Source organism: Monomorium pharaonis, chromosome 9 (genome assembly GCF_013373865.1).
Source record: "Monomorium pharaonis isolate MP-MQ-018 chromosome 9, ASM1337386v2, whole genome shotgun sequence".
Lineage (NCBI taxonomy): Eukaryota > Metazoa > Arthropoda > Insecta > Hymenoptera > Formicidae > Monomorium > Monomorium pharaonis.
In genome coordinates, this window is record NC_050475.1 from 11,157,102 (window position 1) to 11,176,006 (window position 18,905).

Below are 18,905 nucleotides of genomic sequence, written 5' to 3' on the forward strand. Positions count from 1 at the left end.
ATTCGGAAATTACTTATTTAAATATTTTTAAAACAATTTTATAACATTAATATTTCTTTGGAGGTATCGACTGTCAGAAATGGGGGACATAAATGAGCTTGGTTGGAGGGATTAGGGTTAATAAAAAATTGATTTATTTCTATAAAAGTTTATTGATTTTTTAAATAAAAGATGTTCTACTGTAACATGTAAAATAAATGCCTTTTTTGAAAGGTTTATTTATGAATTAATTTTTTTATTAAAGTAACATATTTTAAGAGTATTCTTAAATTTTTAGCTTAAAATATTAGAAATTTAAGAAATTATGATTTTTCAAGCGAAATATTAAAAATTTTTTTTTGTTTTTAACAATTCTTTTTAAATAAAAATAACAGTGCCACAAAAAATAAAAGTACTAAGAAATAAGCGCAAAAGAAACTTTTTACAGGTTATTTGAAAGCAAAGGAGTACGGAAGCGGGCTAAATATAAGACAACGTAAATACCGTAGTAAAGATGAGACGTAGAAGCAGTCCAAAAATTGTTATTTTTTTCATTCTTCTAACAAGCGGTCTTTCCGAATATTTCAGTTTTTAGGGGTTCTTGACCTTTAACTCGCTATAACTCGACAAATAGTAGGTTGCCCCCCTATTTTTATGTCAGATTTGGATTCAGCGCGTCAAAATACGTAAGGATAGATGAGTCTAGTTCTCGGCTACGGGATATTTTATTTTTTTGTGGTATGTAATTAAAATATTAATTTTTAATTGGAATATATTTTTCTATGTCTAAACTTTATTTTAGATTTTTTTTAGAAATTTTGACACTTAGTTTTTAAACTGCACTCATTAAAAATTGTGTTGGGTCACGATGACCTAGAGTGACAGTCTCGTTTAAAAAAAGAGGTGTGACAGGCTAGGGTTAATATATATACAGGAACGTTCGGTGACAAGAGAAAATTTAAAGAGTGTTTTTACATGATAAAATAAGGCGAAAATTAAGAATAATAAACTAAATAAACGGTTAGGGCTTAATTTTTTAATAACAAATGTTTAAATATTTACGTGTTCTAAATTTTTTATGCGAATATATAAACGCTCGAATTACAAAATCAAGAAAAACAAAATTTCAACAAGAGCTTTGTTTCTTAATTATAAGTATTTACGCGCTTTTATATTTATTTTTTTGTGAATATTTAAATATTTATAATTAGAAAATAAAATCTTAAATTGTGGTGTTTTGTTACTCTTGATTTTTATCTTATTTTATTTCGAATTTGGAATGACTTATTATATTTTTTTCACTTTTTACTGAATATATTCAACACGTTTTAATAGAATTTTTAAGAACAATACAGGGATTTAAGAACACATATACAGGGTGATTCTTAATGGCTGTCCCAACTTTTTACCATGGAGGATGAATTACCGACTGCAATCTTAATACACACATATACAACCCGTGCACATACTCTGTTGTACATGTGTGTATTAAGGTTGCAGTCGGTAATCTCCCATGGTAAAAAGTTAGAACAGCCATTAAAAATTACCTTGTATATCTCTTAACTTTTTGAACAATAAATTATTCTTGGCCTCGATTTATGTGCGAAAGTCGGTTAGCTCGTCCTAGCGGTAGAGGGGCAGGATCGACAAGGGCGTGCAAGCCATCGCGGGACACGATCAAGGAACGAAAGAAATCTGCACAATACGTTGCTTCATAGAACTTAAATAACAGAACTTTATTTGAGGTAATAAGAAAAGAAATGTAAAAGAAATGATACGACGACAATAAGTAGCGCGAACGAAAGAATAATGATCACGATAAACTATTAGGTGTACAACTTTGCTTTCGCTATTTTTTTTTATTCGAGGTTTGTGAAAAACTGGTTATACATTAACGATTTAAATTGTCTATCGCTGGCTACTATTTTCTCCCATCTTTCTGGCAACATACGCGTTAAAAAAATTGGTCATTTTTTGAGACGATCCACAAATTGATCTAATTTTTTACTTCTTTATAAGAACGGAAGTGCTGGTCAGCCAGGCCGTGTGTCATTGATCGAAGTGATAGTCAGAAGGAGCAATGTCCGGAGAATACGGCGGGTGGGGTAGGACTTCCCATTTTAACGTTTCCAAGTATGTTTTGACGGGTTTTGCGATATGGAGTCGAGCATTGTCATACTTCAAAATCACTTTATTGTGTCTATCATTATATTGCGTCCGTTTGTCTTTCAGTACTCGGCTCAAACGCATTAATTGCTTTCGATACCGATTGCCTGTGATTGTTTCAGTCGGTTTTAGTAGCTCATAATACACTATGCCGCGCTGGTCCCACCAAATACAGAGCATGACCTTGGAGCCGAGAATATTCGGTTTGGCCGTTGACGTGGAAGCATGGCCGGGAAGTCTTTATAATTTTCTGCGCTTGGGGTTATCGTAATGAACTTATTTTTCGTCTCCAGTCACAATACGATGCAGAAATCCTTTCTGTCTTTGCTTTGCAAGCAGCTGTTCACAAGCAAACAAACGCCGTTCAACATCTCTTGGCTTCAACTCGTACGGGACCCAATTTCCTTGCTTCTGAATCATTCTCATGACTTTTAGGCGTTTTGAAATGGCTTGTTAAGTCACTTCCAATGATCCTGCCAATTTTTCTTGCGTTTGACACGAGTCTTGATCAAGTAATGTTTCCAATTCTGCATTTTCGAAAACCTCTTTTCTACCGCCATGCCGGTTTTCGACCTCAAAATCATCGTTTTTGAAGCGTTGAAATCACTCTCGGCACGTTCTTTCACTAATAGCGGTCTCACCATACATATTTGAGAGCATTCGATGAGCCTCAGCCGTAGATTTCTTCATATTGAAGCAAAAAATTAAACCTCCCGCAAATGACGAGAATTTGGCTCGTAAGCTGACATTTTTAATCGCGAATAACTTTATGATGCCGACACAAATCGACTAATATTTCGATGGCGTTATGTTTACAAATGCCTAAGCTTATTGTATGATGTTTACGATCTATTTATTTTGACCACTACTTACCGCTAGAGCCATCTATTGGAAAACGGCGGAAGCAAAGTTGTACACCAAATATTGTTCAACCAAGAAATTACAGCAGTGTAACAGATCGGGCACAAATTATTTCGGGCGTTCGAGACATGTGGACAATCCAGGCAACGATCGCGAACGCGCACTCTGTGAGGATTCACTGTAGAACGGTTCCGCGCACCATGATAATCGTACTCGTACCGGGCTCTCACGACACCGATCCCGCTCCGTGCAATCTCACAGACGCGAAATACAAACGGTGAAGTACTCGCAGCTTCACATTCTTATGCTCAGCAGTTTCACGCAGGTGAACGATATTCGCGGGAACTACTTTTCCTATGCGGGACACGATACTCGCACAAGCGAGGGTTTTGCCACGCACTCAGTCACGTAATTTTAAGAGGGAATTGTTAATGAGATCCGTTCTTCTCTTAGACCACTTTATCTGGCACGATAAGGCCCCTCACTTGCGTTCTTTCCTGACAATTTTCTCCAAAAACGCGTGGCTACCCTGCGGCTGACGCAACATTAACACGAATTCAGGTAGACCGCAGAACGAGAGCGTGACCGTCCCGTTAGTAGTTTTATAAAATTATCGCGACTGCGAAAGGGCCACCTCACCAGCGATAACGTTCTCAGCGGCTGTCTCTTCTTCCGTCATGGGGTTAGCACTCGGACTCTCAGGTCGTCTCGCCGACAAAGATAATGATTGCCACTCCGTGGTCGCCAAAACACCCGTTACGATTAAGCGTACATACGCAAAAGCACGGGGGATCGCGGTCGATCCGCGATCGACATTACAACCCCCCGACCCTAGCGGCTGCGCGTTAGTCTCGCGCATCGCGTGGCCCGATCACAACAGCGCGACAGTTCTGCGGGCGCAGGGATGTGCGCGCTCTAATTTTTCCGGGGACTTGACGGACCCTCGCGCAAATTTCCATTTTCCGCTCCATTCTTCGCTGCGCCTTCCTTGCCTTCCGCTTCTCACAGGAGGGTCCTGCATTCTGTGGGACTATTCACTCTCTCTCCCGAGTTCTTCGTCGCTCATCAGAAGCTTTTTCCTAAGATTAGGGTGGCACCGATTTTTTGCCCACCTGCCATGGCTTTTTGCGGCAGCTCTGCGTTTCCTCACAAACCGCCCGCTCGTCTCGCTCCTCCGGCAGTTTCCCAGTTGTCATCGTTGCGAGCTCGCTCGGCGAAATTCTTTTTGGCTGTCCCGTTTTCCGCTTCCGCAGCCGACGCTCTTTCGAACTCCTTATGGATCACGCGGCCAGATGCCCGTCCACGTTAATAACAATAAAAATGAAATAAAAACTTAAAAATAAATATGTCGGATTCTATGTCCGTTTTCTTGGAGATTTCTCACTCTCTTTTTGTTTCCCATCCGGCGCGAATCCGCAACTCGTGACGGGGGAGGGATACTGATCTTCATGGCAGCGGAACTATTACGTCACAATACACACTGGCGCAAAAAAAAACGAGACAAAAATTTTGACCGAATTTTTAGACAATCTTCAAAGTGATGCAACTTTGCGAAAATTTATTCAATATTGTTCGAGACTAGAACAGTTTTATTAGAACTTCAGCATTTTTTTTTGCTTTGTTTTATCCGCAAGTAGTGAAAGCTGCTAACAGCCATCGCGCTCGTTGTAGTTCGTCTATTCGATGCACCTAGTCGCACAGCGCTGTCACTAGTTCATCACGCGCGCTTCTTTCGTTTTCTCGCATCGTGGTAACTATGTAAAACATGCCCCCAAAAAAGGGCATGTCAAATCGATGCCCAAATAAGGCTCGAAATCAGCCTCTCTCTCCTCCGCGGTCGCGATTGTCCTAAGACGAATAAAAATAATTAGTCTCTCGCAGCGCAGCATCGACATTAGATCGGGGATTCACTTCCGTTTCATCCCTAGCACTCGCGTCGTGATAGTGCAATTAATTATTCCGCTACTGCCAAGTATTTCTTAAGTTTGCGTATCCGCGTGAATGTGTGAGTGCATTACGTAAATGCGCGGGTGCCCGTATCTCTTTCGCGAACGTCCTCTGCCTCGTGCACAAGATCTCCGTCGAATCGCGCGCAAGATTTCCAAGTTCGCGAGAGCTTCGATCTAGAGGCTCTTTAAGATCTCCGCGTCGACTACAGGCAGCGTAATAACAGGACATTTCAAGATCTCTGTAAAATTGTAAAGAGATATGGCTCGCCCCTCGTTCTGAACGTCCGTGTCAATAAATTATTAAGTGTGAGTGACATCATTATCTCTTCTTTTCTTCCTATTACCATCTACGCCCCCCCCGTGAACCTACCGCATTCCTCAGCACTCGCTTCGCGTCCCAATCGGGACGGATTCCGGCATTCTCTGTGCGATCGCGTTTAATCTACGCACGTGCATTCAAATATACTTTTTTTTTAATTAAAGGGCAAAGACTAGATTTGAGAATTTCTAGGCGAAAATTTTATTTGTTAAGTGTGAACCTTTTGTATCTCATGAAAACCAAACATGTTTTTTTTTAATTGAAAAAAGTAAAAGTTTGTTATCATTTTTCACAAGTTTCTCGTTAAAATCTTGCTAATATTAATCCAGATTTTTAAAGTTTATTCTTTTCTAAACAATTAAAAAAAACATGTCGATACGATGTTTTTTGTTGATTGCATACGAGTTTGAAATTTGAACTGCATTTAGGGTATTTTAGCGAAAAACTATTTTTTTTCAAGAGGGTGTTTCACTCTCTTAACGGCCATATAGGCACGTATGAAAAATAAGCGTTTCTTATTTTTACCCGGACTTCAAAATATTCAAAGCTTATCAAAATTGGAGTGTAACACTTGGGCAGGTCTACTTATGAGTGTATAAAACTGTATATCTGTATAACACAATTCAAGTAGAGATTGGCGAATAAATGCAGATCTTACAATTAGTGCTTCTTGTATGTTATTTATACATATTTTTTAGTACATTTGAACTGCACACATTCGGACTTTAAATGCAGCTATTTAAAATAAAACCAGATTAGTGATACTACAATATTAAGAGCTGATTGTTTTAATCTTTAGATAAAGGAGGAAGTGCAAAAATCGTTATTTTTTGTCTTTAATGGGAACCTGTGATACATGTTTTACTAACGTATTTAAAGTTGAAATAAGAAGGAAATAATGTTCATTTATCCGGGAAATCGCAGAAAATATTTTAGAATATTTCGATAATGAATGTTTTTAAAACATCTGTCAAAATAGTTGTTTGGACGGTTTAATAAAGATTTAATAAAAGATGAAAAATTTCAAAACAAACATTACATTTTCATTGAATGAATTCTACGTGTGTAGAAATTGTAAAGAAATTATATTGTACATAAGATACAAATGTATGCACAATTACATATAGTAATATACATAATATCATCTATGGGTACATTACTGTGTGCATTATTTTGGTATATGTAAGCTAGATAATAGGTGACTATGGCTGCATTCCGATATTCATTGCTAATACTAAGAATCTATAATGTATATGACATAAATTATTCGATTTCCAATATTGGGGAACATCGAAACGCAGCCTATGACAACGATATTTGAAGCATTCGACCCATACGCATAAGAGACTTAATCAATTAAAAAATTTTGTTTTTTTAAATTAATTCTACTTTTATTATGGGAATATATTAACAGGATTACTTGCATAAATATGTTTATAAAACTAATTCAGCCTTAATTCTTTAAAGCGTTAATTTTTTAAATGCATATTCGGTAATTTGTTAAAAGTTGATAAAACAGCGCCGAATAACTCATTCTGTCTCTCTCCTCATCTTTTATCATCGGGATCTTGCTTAATGTTTCTATTTTCTGCCACTTTAATATTGAGGGCGCGTTTCATCTCCACAAAAATCTTTGCTGACATAGACAACTGACAGTCCAGACTTCTATAGTCAAAGATAAAGTCACTAGATTACAAAGTACCGCATTTAGGGAAAAAGAAAAAGCCGCCATTTTGACTTCACGCTACGCGGCAATTTCAATTGTATAAAATGTATTATAATCTAATCTAATATAATATAATCTAAAAAAGTATTTTTATTTAATTTTTTATTGGCTACAGACATTTTCATCGCGACACTTTTGCTACTATAATTATCCGCTTTTTTAAGATCATTACTTCTTTTTTGTCTTTTTTAATGAAAAATGAATTCTTGTAATAACAAAGTTTTTTATTAGTTTATAACCGATATTATAACACGAAGGAATAAAACTTACAAGATGTTTGTTTAAAAACATATTTATAAAATCATTAACTTTTAATTTATTACTAAGTAAGTTAGTTTCATTTTTGCGAAATAATAATTCGCATTTATAGATAACATTATATACATGTATATTCGGAAAAATTAAAATATTTTCTCTATATTCTCTTAATTTAGAATAGAGACAAAGATTATCATACTTAACAAAATTGTTGTTAGAATCATTTCTAGTCAGGATATTAAAAACAATTATTTCTACAATATAGAAAGTTTTTTTTTTTTTTAAATAGCAAAGAACCTATTAAATGATACAACACAGCTTGTCTTGTATTATTTAAATCGGATTCGTCTCCAAGTAATGACTGATAAATGTTTACATCTCATAAGTCTTCATTGTTCTGAAGGCTTCTCTGTTCTATGGAAGTATTTTTGGAATCAAAGTGCTTAATTTTGTCGCAATAAGTAATAAGGTCTTGAGAGTTAATAACAGAATAATTTCCTCGATTTATATTGGATTGGAATTGTGACAAACAAATTAATTTAAACATCTGTTTAAATTCACGTGCGTCGGGTACAGATTTTCTACTTCGAATTTGCGAAAATAGATTTTCCAATGCGTCTTGTGTAAATCTTCCTAACAATAAAAAATTAAAATTATGTTTTTCTAAATATTTAGCTTGTACATCTAAAGCAGTTTGTGTGCAAAGTAATAAGCCGCTTTGAAATAGTTTCCATGCTCCGTTTCCGACCGTAATTTCTCGGACAATTTCCATCAAATCACGCAAAAAAATTAATATTTTCTTTGTACACATCTACTCGAGATAATGCAAGCTTCTTATAGCGACCTGTCATCAGTTTGAATCATTTGTACATAATATTAATAAACCAGGCAGTAGTTTTATGTTTATTGCTATATTATTATTAGCTATATGAAAAAATATAGCAGACGCAACAATTATTCAATAAGCCTACACTTACACCTACATTTATTTTATCAAAATGGGAGGGTATTATGGCATTTTCTTTGAGATATGGACACAGTTTTAATGTATCTTTCTTATCTAAATTGAATACTTCTCGAATAGGAAATTTCATTGGATGGTAGGTCATATTTTTGTACTACAGTTTCGTTTAAATAAAATGTATTATCTGATGTTAAAGAACATGCAACGTTTTTTATATACATGCACAAAATAGGCCATTACGAATAATTTGTTTCGATGATTACACAGATGTTCAACATGATTAATAAGCTTACAAGATTTACTAACAGTTATGTTTATTGTATTTCACTAACTCCTATTTTATGATTCCATGTCAGAAATTATAACTTTTATTATTATTCCGATATTATGTGCTTTTTGAATAATTAATATAATTTTATTGTACATTTCTTCTGAACAGAATGAAGTTCCTGTGAATTCATAAGCAACAGTCTGTTTCCATTTTGTGGAAATACCACACAACATGAAAACAAGATTATGTGTTGCTATTTTATCAGAACTATCTAATCCTCCTCCTAATTTCATAGTAGGTCGACCAACAACTGACATTATAGAATTATCGTACTGCAAACCTGGTTTTATAGCCATTTGGCCAATTCATCAACAGTACAGCATGTCTTTCTTCAGAAATAAATAAATGTATCTGAAATTAATTACAAAATTATAAACAAAAAGTAAATTGTTAATGTTTAATATAAATGTAAGTAAAAGATATTTGCAAAAAATTAAAAACAAACAAAATTATTCATATCAATTTCCATATCATTCGAATTTGTAATCGTTTCTGAAATTTCAAGAATTTTTTAATTTCAACCAATGGAATGATTGCATAGCATCATCTCATTGAATAAAATCTTTTTAAGAAATTCTTAAATTTTGAGATTTTAGAAACGACAATAAATTCGAATCTTAATTAAAAATTATGAATACTAACTTTAATTTTTAACATATTGAACACATCTTCGAATATACCTGGCTTAAATTTTAAGCCTTGTATACGACTTTGCAAAGTGCGAATACTTGGATATGGTAAATTTTGTTGAGGTATTTCTTTATAACCTTTTTGACCACATGCGGCATAAAGTTTTAATGCTTTTATAATTGTATCTGGAGACCATGATGCTTCCTTGTGTGTGTCATGTGCGATAAACTCCCTCTGATCTTCATTAAATATTTTATAAAATCTTGTATTTTGCTTTCCCAATTTTCTTTTTAAAGCATTACATTTTACCACAACTTTATTTAAAAATTTCTTTAATTTTTTTATTTGTTCTTCATAATTTCTTATTTTTTTATCGAATTTTTCATTTGATATATCTCTCATATCAGTTGTTACAGAATGCCCAGATTGATTGACATCATGATCTGCAGATATAATTTCTGGCTCCGCAATAACATTGTCACCGTTATTGACATTGCTGAAGGAATTGTCACTCAAATGATTGCGCAAATATTTGTTTCAAATAACATGACAGTATCAATTATAGTAATATATGTGCTAATATAACGGAACAATTAACATATTTATACTTTTTTTATATATTTAAGTATTATTGAATTATGTTATACTATTGAATTATGTAAAATTTACAACAATTATCTACATTCTTAACATCATTGAGACTCATATATTTTACTTTTTTATATTTATTTTTTATTTCAGTGTCTTTATCATTTTCTATTGCATGTAATAAATTGGGTTTGGCAAATGGACAAAGCAATTTTTTTTCATCTGCTCTATTCTTCTCGAATTGATCTTTACTAAAATGCACCTGTAAAATTAATTTAATAATTATTATTGTAATTTGTAAAAAGAATACATATTATAATTTATTAATTATATTAATTATACCTCACAGATTTCAGCCCTTTCTGGCAATGTTTCTTCCTATTAATTTAAGCCATTCTTGTTTTCTCTCAGTATTCTTTCCGTTTGGTACTCGAAACAATCTAAACCCTCTTTCACTGTGATTATTATAATTGTTTACACAGCAACCTGGCATTTTGTAAGATTCCGTACAATTAAAGTCACTTTTACGTACAATAGAAGGTTAGATAAGTTGCATTTTAAGCACAGATGACTTACACTACCTATACACTATATACACTTTTCGCCGTCATTTTGATTCCCATGTATCTTATGAATTGCGATACTTTGTAATCTAGTAACTTTAGTCAAAGGGATCTATTATATACCTGACAGGACGAAAAAAAAAAGTTGTAGCATTTTCTCTTTCATAACGCGCATGCTATTATCTCTTTTCTTTCGTTTTATGATGACACGCGTCTTGTCGGCATTAGCATTTCCCGGTATATATTATAGCGGTGCGCAATCCCACAGACTTTAATAAATAGATTGCTAACTTATGCCAAATACATGGCTTTGAAAAGTATGTACAACATTTTTTCGCGAATGTGTAGAACAGTGGGGTACCGCCTGTGCATGTATTATATGACAACACCCATGTACCGCCTGTGCATGTATTATATGACAACACCCATGTACACTAATCCATTCATAATATTGTAACGCGCGCGCCCACAGAAAGAAAGGAGACACCCTCTTTTAACTCAAGTAATCAAGCGTTTTTATTGAAAAGGTTACAACCACGTCTGATCTAGCTCGCCGTTTCTCTATAAAGTTTTTCTATACTGTTTATTTATTTTTATTTACTCTCGTTGCCCGACTCTCAACAGCTGACCGCCGCCGCCGATCGATATCGCCGATCTGACAACTGACTCGCGGATGAAGAGTATACCGGGCCGCACACGTAACACTGCCCTCCCTCTTTAAGATTGTCATCCCAACAATCAGGGAGATAGCTCGACACGCTCTACGAAGTTGGCTTCATAGGGTTCCAGGACAATTTCCTGCCCTCCCCCCCCCCCCCGTGCTGCTGCAGCGGCTTACCGGGCCACGTCCACTTCAGTACTCCGCTGTCCGTGCTCTTTTTCTATCTTGAGCCTTGAGCTTTTCTTACTTCATTACGCCGAGTCTTGGGTGCTTCTTTCTTCTTTCTTTGGGATTAGAGGGGAATAGCTCCTGTGGACCCAACGATCTTAAAAAGCTCTCTGTCCCCTGCCTCAGCATTCGCCCAAAGTCTCACGGAAAAACCACGGTCAAAAATCGTGAGAAAGGCAGTTTTTTAAGGAGTAGTGAAAAATTCTGTCTTTCAATAGTATTGTTAATATGCCAATGTTCAAAGAATAATAATAAAAGCACTTAGGATGACTAATCTGGCAAATATTGTTTTATTGATGTAATTAAAAAACAACACAACGTTTTGGCCAGACAATTTCTGATTCTTATCAAGTGTATTTTAATTAAATTATGTTAACACATTAAAAATCTATCCATGTCAATTCGCTCAAAACCGTTGAACACTATTACAGGAGATGTGTTGGAAACCATGTCTGCACAACACAACATTCCACAGACAAATGTCATCAATAAAAAAATTTGCCAGATTACTCATCCTAAGTGTTTTTTATCATTATTCTGTCTTTTCTTTTCTTTTCCTACCCAGCTTTCCTCTTATGTGACTAAAATAAAACATAAAACAACAAACGTAGAAAAATCAAGTGACTTTATTTTTTAAACGAAACATCTTTCTCTTTTAACTCGCACGCGTACAGGCTCAGACTCGGTTTCAATAAAAGTATCGGTTTCAATAAAAGGATTCTAAACTAATCCCTTTTCTGAAAAGGAGTTAAACGGTTTGCATGTACAATTTTATTTTTAAAGCGAGAAGATTTTTCTATACAGTATGAGACATCAGCAAGTTTCTTCTTAATTCTTCAGGGTCCTTTCCAAGAACTTTGCAGCTTCGGGGCTCTTCCTGCAACACGTTTACATCGAGGATTGTAAAACCAGACCTTCTGTCTTGGCTCGAAGAGCATCTGCTTAGTACGTCAATCATACCAAAATTTCGCGTTCTTTGAACTGATTTGAAGACGTTGTCGGGAAAAACGATGAATAGAATCGAGCTTATCCCTGAGTCTGAAAATAAAATTACTCTCTTCTTTCTCCTCCATTACTATTTGAAGGAGAACAATTCTTAAGAAGATCCAAAGACAGACGAAGATCTTGCCCAAGGTACATTTCCGCCGGACTCGCCTCAGTTGCTTCTTGTTTCGAAGAAGTTTTTTTCGCAATCCTTAGGATCTAGGCTTAGCTGTCAATATCCACTTTTTAAATTAATTGTACAGAACGAATTTCCTCTTAAGCAATCCAGAATATTATCAATTCTCGGCAGCGGATAAGAATCTTTTATAGTCACAGCATTTAATCTCCGATAATTAACACAAAATCTTATCGTTCCATTCTTCTTTTTTACTATACCTGCAGGAGAAATCCAAGGACTATTCGATTCCTCTATAACTTTTTGTGCTTTCATGTCCTCAAGAATTTTATTTATTTTCACCTGCAAGTGAAGGGGAATTTGGCGAGGTACCTACTTAATGGGACAAGAATCACACAATTATATATCATAAGACAAAACATTACAATTTCCAGCAACAATATTTTCAGAAAAAACATACGAAAATTTAAGCAAGAAATTTACAAATATCCGTTTTTGAAAAATTTCAAGTTTCTGAGAAATTTCCTCAAGTATGGCAAAAGAGGGCCGGAGAGTCGAGCAGGGCAGTCCTCAATTTGAGAACAAATTTGCCCGTGCTCTTCCACCCCACCACCCGTTAAATCGAGGGCGTTTTTTGAACAAACCATCCAAAATTCCTGTCTCAAAGAGAAAATCCACTCTGAGTATACATTTGTTGCTTATTTCCGCAACATAACAGTAAATTAACGCAAAATTTGCCCAGAAAAACTATGGCAGAAACATGAGAAACTACTGGGACTTTTTTTTCGGTGGGATATTTTAAATCGCAAAATTTAATACGTTTTTGTTTAAGAGAGGCTGCCATTCTGGCGCTCAAAGCCGACACGTCCGAGTCTGTATCAATTTTAAAACAATATGGCTTGTCATTCAAAAAACCATTCACGCACAGCGTTCGCGCACGTTCACGACGATGTCACTGAGCCGACGCATAAGAACGGCTCCGTCACGCGCGCGAAACGGGGTCCGAACTCCGTCTGCCGAGCCAGTTTCGATTAATCCGACAGAGCTTAGTTTCCCGTCTTCCGCGGCAGGACACTCCGCACGGAAATGCCCGATCGCTCCACATTGCCAACACTTTTTGTTTTTACGCTCCTCATTCTTAATTGTTCCCTTAAAATTTGTCTTTTCTTTTCCTTTGTCTTTCTGTTTTGAAACGTTATCCTTAATTCTGCGTTCCGCGCGAAAATTTTCGTTTATTTTTTCTGGAAGACTACTTCGATTAATGAACTCAAGCGTTTTTGCCTGCTTAATTGCGATCCTGAAGGACGTTATTCCCTTCATCTGAAGAGAACGTTTTACAAATCCGTCCGTTAACGCAGCGATGAACTACGAGGAAGCAATTTTATCGCGCACTTTATGCGTACACTCGGGATACGCTTTTCGGGAAAGATGTTCCAGATCCGTGTCCAGCGTCGCAAAATCCTCGCCCGGACTCTGCTTCCGATTCGTAAACTGAGTATAATAATTTTGCGAAAGTTCGCCCTCCCCGAAACGAAGTTTTAGCTTTGATTTAAGCTCCTCGAAAGAAAGAGAGTCCTCATTTTCGACGCAAGAATCTAATAACGAACGCGTTTTTCCCCGTAAACAAGAAGCTAACCACCGCCTTTTTTGTCTTACTCCATCGATTCGCATTTGCGATAAGAGAGAATTGAGTCAGAAATTCACGCAACGGAACCATTCCGTCAAAAGTATCGGGTTTTAGTTTAAGACCGACGGTCGCCCGCGTATCTCCACTTGCTTCTACGCTCGCAGCGATTTCTTGTAACGCGCCCCCTTCCCCCTCATTTCTAGCCGTACGGATATTATCAGAGGAACTTAGTTGGTTTTCCATCGTAGGGAAATTGCAGCCGCCGCAATGTCTCCCCGAACTCCTGCTGCTGTCGCGCTTGTTCCTCTCGCATCTGCCGTAGCTCTTCCAAAAGTAGCAAGAATTTCCACGCCGCTGCACCCGAAGAAGGCCCCGGAGTTTCGCCACGCCTTTTTTTCGCCGGCATGCGTAGGGAACGTCTTTCTGTCATTTCCTCAGCAGAGCCCGTGATCTCCATCACTTCCTTTCACACACTTTCACTCCGCGCACTTTCCGTCAAAACTCGCGCGCGTTCCGCAGGATCCGACGAACGGATCCCGGACGAGCCCCCAAAGGTAATGCGCGCGCCCGCGGAAAGAAAGGAGACACTCTTTTTTAACTCAAGTAATCAAGCGTCTTTATTGAAAAGGTTACAAGCACGTCTGATCTAGCTTGCTGTCTCTTTACAACTGTTTATTTATTTCTATTTACTCTCGTTGTCCGGCTTTCAACAGCTGACCGCCACCGCCGATCGATATCGCCGATCCGACAACTGACTCGCGGACGAAGAGTATACCAGGCCGCGCGCGTAACAATATTATTACATGACACGTCATGTAATACATAATATCTTTAAGATTGCCATATAATACGTAACAACATTGGAGACAACTTTTGGGCACGGTATATAAGGAAATTAGCAGTCTGTTTATTGAAGTCTGTGTAAGAGAGAAAAGTAACAGTCTAGAGAATGCTTTGAATGATTGTCGTTGTCATAGGCTGCGTTCCGATATTTATCAATATTGGAAATCTATAGTTTATATTACATTATAGATTTTTAGTATCAGCAGTGAATATCGGAATGCAATCATAATCATCCATTACTTAGCTTGCATGCAGCGTATTAATGCACACAGTAATATACTCATGAACGGTATTGTTTGTATTAGTTTACTATAGGTAATTGTGCATGCATTCGTGTTATATGTACAGCACTTCCTTACAAGGAGAAGAGTTTATAAGGCTGCTTTTCTGTCTCTCACGGAATTTATTCAAATTTCACAGAAATAGTCTCCATAAAAATCCTCATAATTTTCTTAAACCATTTATTAAAACAGCGTTTCAATTCGGACAACGAGGCATCCAAAGTGCTAGATTTTGCATGGGATTTAGTTATTTGGAGAATATTTGTTGTAATCCACTCTGTTATTGATTCATCCCAATCACCAAACTTTTGTTGTTCAGTTTTTTGGATCGTTAATTATAAATTTGAAATCCAAATTAAAAAATTTTAAATGGCGGACCTAATTTGGTGGATCAAGTTATTAAAAAGAGAGCTAATTTATTTTAAATTGGATATTTACGAGTTTTGAGGTTGCTAATTATGAATCTGAATTTGAAATCTAAAAATTTAGAATAATGGATCCAATATGGCGACTGAAGTTTTTTAAAAGAAGGGCTAATTCATTTGAATTTGGGTATTTGAAGGTTTTCGTGATTGCTAATTACGAATCCGATGTCAAAAATTGTAGATCGAACAAATTTATTTTGGAAAAATACAATTTGTCAATTTTTGCAATTTAGCCGCCATTTTTCAATAAAAATTTTGACAAATTTGAAAAATATACCCTTTAAGTACAACTATTTTGCATCGATGGTTGCGAAAAGAGTTGGAGTTTTATATTCGATGTGAAAAAAGTTTTTGCGATTTTTTTGCATTTTTTGACTTAAAAGTCATCATAATTTTTTTGGACTTTTTTTACACAAAGTCTAACGATGGATTCTGAAAGAGCGCAAAATTTTACGTAAGAATAATACTTTTCAAATTTTTTATAGATCTTTAACATTGCAAATAAAGTCACTGAAAGTTATGTTAATAATGTGTCCGCTTGGGTATTAATGGGTTAAGGGTGTATCGGACTGAAATTCAAAATGGTACAAAGTTGCTAAAAATTTGTGAAATTGTTTTTTTTAGTTTCCCTAATGTACTGCAAAAAATTGAAAACGAATCCACTAAACGGTTGCTGAATTATAACTATTTTAATTTTCATTGATTTTACATGGTATCCTTTTCTATCTTAGGGAAAAAGACAATCTTGACGGATGAAATAGCTAAAAAAACATAGAAATGGTACCAGTGTTTTGAATTTTTTTTGTACATCTAGTATATGAATAGAAGAAAATATCTGCCAAGTTCTAATTGTCTTCACTACACCGTTTTAAAGAAATAAAATATAACTTGAGATGATTGTGCATTTTTACTGTCAAAAGTTTAAACTCATAAGTGAAAAAAATCGCAAATACGTGAAAAATATCTTTGTAAGAGTAAAAATAAGACTCCAACTATTGTTCAAGTTTCTTACATCTAGCTTTACTATGCGTTAAGCGTAGATATTTAAGTATTTCAAATTTTATGCACTTTTGTCTAAGATTGTATGTCTGATACACCCTTAAAGAAAACCGAAACAAAAATCTTAAATAACTAATGTACAGGCGCAAAAATATAAAAATAAAAGATAAAATAAAAATGCACAGTCTAAGTGATATTTTTAATTGTGAAGAAACAAGTTTTGTTTATGTTCTGAAGGTAAAGTCTTAAAAAAGTTATACGTATGTAAACTTGATATTAAATTTAGAGTATTGTTTAAAGATACATCAACCGATACGCATTATTTTATCTAAAAACTGAATAAACTTGGACAGGCTTAAATATTCAACCGAATAGGGCTCTCTTAGCACAATTTATGAGTTTCAAATGAGTTTTCATTTCTTATTTGGTTTTTGATTAGTTTACCTGTTTGGATGAATTGTCTTTATCCAGATTGCACAAGGCATTTTTATTCAATTTTTTTTCTAAATAATTAAAAATATTTATATTATAATATTTAAGTTATAACTAATGTTCTAATTTTTCAAAGAAAAAACAAAACGTTTTTTTACAATTAAAGCATCTAAGTACCACTTAGATTGCATTTTTTATTTCGTTTTCCATTTTACCTCTTTGCGCCTGTATATCAGTTATTTAAGATTTTTTTATTTCGGTTTTTTTTAAGTCATGTATTCAAACTTCAAAAAATAAATAAAAATTAATTTTATAGCGCTTACAGCGATCTTAAAGTTTGTTGTGAGTGTACAACACTCACATCGAGAATAACATGAGCGATAAAGGTGTTAAGTGACACCTCGCGCATGCAACACCGCCCGGTTTTCACACCGGGTGTCGCACCGGGCAATATATCCGGTTACCAAACAAACAACACTCTGATTTTGGATGGAAAGTACGCTCAAACGCCTTCGTGTCACACTCACTCCCACATACGAGCGCGGTGAAATAAGCATACGTTTGTAGCAAACAAGAAACTTTTATTGGTAGCACCGTATGCAAGTACAATTATTCCGAGCATGTTCGCACGAGACGACGTCTTAAGAACAACAACCGTCCTTTTATTTGTTTACAATCTCCCTGCCGATGCTGTCAACGCTGAACACAGCTGACTGAGGTGATCGATAATATTGATTTTTCCGGAGCGCAGACTAAAGCTCGCGCTCACAACGTGCGCGAGACTATGCTCGCAATAGTACGTAGCCAGCAATTGGTGGCTAAGCGAGTGCACTGACCCAAGGCTAGTGACCGCAGAAGTACTCTTCCCGTTAACAAGCCAAAAATCGGTGTATATAAACACCGCGAAAAGATAATATGAGTGGGCTTAATTGTATATCGTACAGCGACGAATCTGTCGCTTGTCTTAACATTTTTTTGTATTATTTGATACGGGTTTATATGTAACAAAGACTTGTAATTCAGTTAAAAGTAAATATATAATGTTTAAACCACTATCGGCATTATCTTTCTGGAACCTGACCCCGAGGAATTTACGGCAGCGATACAGTGTCCCGTGATCAGGGGCACAACAAGTTGTTAAAACTGCGCCTCAATCTTGCACTATAAGTTGCAATATCTCTCGATTTAAGTTTTACTTTAAATGTGTGCACACGTAATTAAAATCACCAAAATTACCTGTTTTAAATGTCATACTTGTACAAAGTTTTTGTGAAAGTTTAATAACACAGGCACACAAAAAAGAAGTGGTTGGTCCGGCGGACTAGACTAGTCAATCCTTATGTATTTCGACTCGCTGAATCCAAATCCAAAGTCAGAATTGCAAAGTTGGCTCGCATTTTCTAACATCAAAAAAAATTTTTTTTTTATGTTGGTCCGGCGGAGCAGACTAGTCAGTCAATCCTTACGTATTTTGACTTGCTGAATCTAAATCCAAGGTCAGAATTGCTGAATTGGCTAATTTTTTCATAAACTCAAAAAAAATTTCTTATAATGTTGGTCCGGCGGACCAGAATAGTCTACCATTATGTAATTTGACCCGTTAAATCCAAATTCAAGGTCAGAATTGCTGAATTGACTCATTTTTTTGTAACCTCAAAACAAATTTTTTTCTTATAATGTTGTTTTGGCGGACCAGAATAGTCTACCTTTATGTATTTTGACTTGCTGAATCCAAATTCAAGGTCAGAATTGCTGAATTGGCTCATTTTTTTCTAATCTCAAAAAACACTTTGTAAAATCAGTTTGGATCACAAATGTATAATCCGGAACGTGCAGGTTTGCGTAATCACATTATTCGGAGAAAATTCAATACGTATGACAAGTTTGAGCTTCTGTACATAGCTTAGAAAATTCACTCCCTTTTTCTATGATCTCTTTTATTCTCGAAGATTTTG

At 35.6% G+C, this 18,905-nt stretch overlaps 1 protein-coding gene and 1 long non-coding RNA gene across 5 annotated transcripts in view; one reads left to right on the forward strand and one right to left on the reverse strand.

The window, feature by feature from the left end:
- LOC105834796 (DDB1- and CUL4-associated factor 1) overlaps nucleotides 1-18,905 on the forward strand; it is a 122,974-nt gene that overhangs the window by 76,904 nt on the left and 27,165 nt on the right. The gene's annotated exons all lie outside the window — the stretch shown is intronic.
- LOC118647218 lies at nucleotides 9,076-18,879 on the reverse strand. The gene is made up of 2 exons (XR_004964521.1): nucleotides 10,114-18,879; nucleotides 9,076-10,033 (listed from the first exon to the last, which is right to left on the reverse strand). It is a non-coding gene; the product is annotated as an uncharacterized LOC118647218 (long non-coding RNA).